Source organism: Palaemon carinicauda, chromosome 14, assembly GCF_036898095.1.
Source record: "Palaemon carinicauda isolate YSFRI2023 chromosome 14, ASM3689809v2, whole genome shotgun sequence".
Classification (NCBI taxonomy): Eukaryota; Metazoa; Arthropoda; class Malacostraca; order Decapoda; family Palaemonidae; genus Palaemon; species Palaemon carinicauda.
In genome coordinates this window covers 46,690,389-46,694,669 of record NC_090738.1, presented here as the reverse complement: position 1 = coordinate 46,694,669, position 4,281 = coordinate 46,690,389, and positions in this window count along the sequence as shown.

Sequence of the window (4,281 nt, the reverse complement as noted above, 5' to 3'; positions counted from 1 at the left end):
CCCATCATTATCGATTTTTATATGTAGAGGAAATAGATTAAATTAAACTACAGTATTTAAATACAAAGAAATTAATGCCATTTCTGTTGACAAGTTTTTTATCAGTTTAAGTAAATGTTTAATATACTTGAATAGTTTTGTGTTAATTACCCTGGCTAAAGGATATTGTATCTAACAAATTATTGAATTGAAAAGTATTATAGAAAATATGTTTTGACTTTGTCAGTGAGCTGTGATTTCTACATAATGTTAAAGTAGTATTTTCTATTAGTTTAAAATTACTCTAGTATATAACAAAACTTACAACTCTTTGTGTTAAAGTGGTGTAAAATCTTAAACATTTATTTACATATGTGAATTCATCATGCATTTTGGTGTCGAGTGGAAAGAATGTAAGTAGCAATACAAAGAAGCAAGATTAAAATTATAGAGCAGTTCAGAAACTTAATAATCTAGTCTCCCCCTTTAGCTCATTCTGTGGCGAGTGTGGTAGGAACTAGGTAATTTTCTATTTTAATCACTGTATCTAGAATCTTTAAATGTATTTTATATAAATCACTTAATTTCTATTGCACTGTTAACTTTGGTCAGTTGCCAAGAACTGGTTAGAGCACATTACTGTAGTAAGGTCCTTTTTTCTTCAAACTTAAGGGTAAACTTCATAAACCAGTGTGCATTGATATTTCGTATTGTCTTGTATAATGTGCAGTCAATTTATCTTATATAATGTGGTCATTTTAAATCTCACACAATGCATTAAATGTGTATTTTATGTCTAATAATGTATACTTTTTACTTGATGATGTAATTAATTGTTTTTATAGACCTTGTACCTAAGAATTAAGGATGACGGAACTTTAGTACAAATGCATTATAGGCAGTAATGATTTTAAGCTTGAATGCATTTTTATTGTATTTATGAGTGTCTATATTGATTATATAATTATTGGGCATTCAGTGTACAGTAATGTGGAATTTAGATGAAGATCATATAATATAAAAGAAAAAACCTTTTGTAGTTTATAAGCTGTAATACCTGGCATATTGTTTTTATTAACCAACGTCAGTAGCTATGCAATTTTTTAACTTTTATTAATTGAGTATTTTGTTAGTACTGGAGATGAAACTTCACTTAATCATGTCAACACAAGTCAATTATTACCCTGATGATATTAATGAAGTCAATTTAGTACATTTGTATTTCCATTTTAGTATTCTGGTTATACAGGTACTATTTTAATAATCATTAATTTATCTTGTGCTTAAAGTCTTTTGAGTAAGATGTGAATCGTTATTTATATAAATGAAAAATGCTGCGTCTGTTTTACCCAATTAGCCTGTAAATTAACAACTAGAGTAACCTCTGTTTAGTACAATAAGTTAGTTTTTTAAACATTTTTATTAGGTAGAGTTTTTTTTTGTCAAACTTAAGTTTAAAGGGAAATAACTAATCTAGTTATGAAAATGCAGTTGCTTAAGTGTATGAGTTTAATTTGTTTTAGGCGTGAGCTCGCAACCTAAAATGCTAGTATCCTGAAAGTTTTTCCCATAAAAGATAAAGAAAATTCACTCATGTTCCACATGTCCATAAATACATTACAAACATGCAGTAGACTCATTTCTAAAGGTTTTGTAATACTTCCTAACATCAGAAATGAATACAAATGAAAAATTCAAAATAAAAAATAAATATAATTTACTAATAAATTGACTACCTTTGAGATGAGTCGTGGCTGCTATGGGGGAGAGGAGGAGGAGCTGGGGTTTACTGCTTGGAGGGAGAATCTTACTACATGAGAACTTTTGGTAAAATATCAGGAGCTCTCTCTCTAGAATGACGTTCACTAACTGAATTGAGTAATTTATGCATTCTGGATGCTTGGTTGTCTTTTATTTTACTTTCTTTTGCTCAACTTCCACAAGGAACTAAAAACTTGCTGAGGTATGCAAGACTGAATCCACAAGCCTTTTAAATTTAGAAACAAATACTAATGCTGCTTTAACATCCAAGCTCACAGCCTCACCGTTTTTTTTTTCTTTTGTGCTGATGTACTTGGCTTCTTTGATTTGATTGATTGATTAAGATTGCCATACATTTTTTGCATGACATGGGCTCTTGCACATTGGTAGCCCGAAAGAGAGATAAATCTTGAAAGGGGTCAACATTGGTTAAGGATGATGATAAGACGACTCATCTGTATCCCTTTTAAATTCAGGAACAAATACTTCTGCTGCCTTGACATCAGAGCTCACAGCCTCACCATGTCGCACAACACAATGGATGCCAATTCTTTTCTTAAAATTTCAAATCACCCTAGCTCATCTTGAATTTTTAATTTTTTTGCTGATGTACCTGGCTCCTTTGATTTGATCGATTGATTGAGATTGCCGTGTATCTTTTGCATGACATTCTTGCACATGGGCAGCCCACAAGAGTGGTAAATCTTGAAAGGGGTCAACATTGGTTCAGAATGACATATAAGGATGATGATAAGATAAGAAACCATAAGGATGATGATAAGATAAGAAACCATGCCATTGAGTAGTAACTGAAAAGGAGGGAGTCTGGAGCTGTGAAATCCAAGGGGACAGGACAGTCACAGTTTAGTACACTTGAATCTGTTCCTCTTCAATCCTCGAGAAATTTTATTTTTTATACCGTCTCACTGGGTGAGCGAGCACCAGGAGAGGGAATTCAAACAGTAGCTTTTCTTTTTTTACAAATAATGTTTTTCGTAATTATATCTCCTGCTAAGTCTTCTCAATAACCCAGAGTAGCAGCAACTTTACAACATGATCAAGAACACGTGGCTGTTGTGTCATCAATGTTAGCACCCCTTTTCCAACATCAGTTGATTTGATATTTCTTTTTTAATTTTTTTAAGAATCTTACAAATTGATGTTGTATGATTGTACAATTTTTCCAGGTCTGTCACATGTATACAGTACTGTACCTTGTTCATGCTTTGTAATAACTTTTTCATTTCTACGTTATCACCTTTTTGTATTTTTTAATCATCCTGGGCCCATTGTCACGATACTGTAAATGCACACTGGATATTTGAACCTTGCTATGCAAAGGTTTGCTGCAATATTTTTGGTGTGATGTTGGTCCTTTTAAGCTTTATAATTTCCTGTGAACAATTTTTTACATATGCTCAAGACAATGCTAGTTGTGCTAGAAGAGTTTTGTTAATTAAATTTTCTATAAAAATTACAATGTTGTCATTATCCTTCAACACACTTTGCTTTGTTAATCTTTGTTTATACTAGTTAACGTATCTTTTACTTTCATAGCAAAGGGTAATAAAGAGCACTGTACTTTTCATACTATATACACATGACAAAGTTTGGCCTAGAAAACAAGCTTGTTGCATATGCAGATGATGCTACTCTCTCTGCATCAATTCTAACCCCTGAATGTAGATCTGGGGTTGCTGAATCCGTTAATAAAGATCTGGCTGAAATTAGTGCATGGTGCAAATTATGGGGCATGAAGTTGAATCTTAACAAAACTAATAGTAGGATTGTAAGTAGATCAAGGACAGTGGCTCCCCAACATCCAGATCTCAGCACTGATAATGTTTCTTTAACTCTGTATGACTTTTGAAATTTTAGGTGTGATTCTCAACAGCAAATTTAGTTTTTAGAAACAAATTATGTCTGTCTTCTTCAATTGCACAAAAAAATTGGCTTATTGAGAAAGTCTTTTAAGATTTACGGTGATCAATCTATTCATAAGTGTTTTAATTCTTTCATTCTACCTTGTTTTGAGTATTGTTCTCCTGTCTGGTCTTCAGCTACTGATTCTCATCTTAATTTGTTGGACAGGAAGTTACGGTCATTCAATTTGTTCATTATGCATGTTACATATGATTTTTCATAATTCTGATCGTCCTTTACATTCAGATCTTCTCGGGCAGTTCCATCCTGTTCGTAATACTAGGCTTACTGTTAATTCTAATAGTCAAGCCTTCTCCATCATGAGGTTCAATACTGCACAGTATTCTAGAAGTTTTATTCCAGCTGTGACCAAGTTGTGGAATGATCTCCCTAATCGAGTGGTTGAATCGAGAGAACTTCAGAAGTTCTAACTTGCAGCATATGTTTTCATGTTGAACAGGCTGAAATGGGTCTTTATATAGTATATATGTAGGAAATATTTGTTTTGATGTTACTGTTTCTAAAATATTTTATCAATTGTTAATTATTTCTCATATTGTTTTATATATTTCCTTATTTCACTGGGCTATCCAAGGGCTTATAGCATCTTGCTTTTCC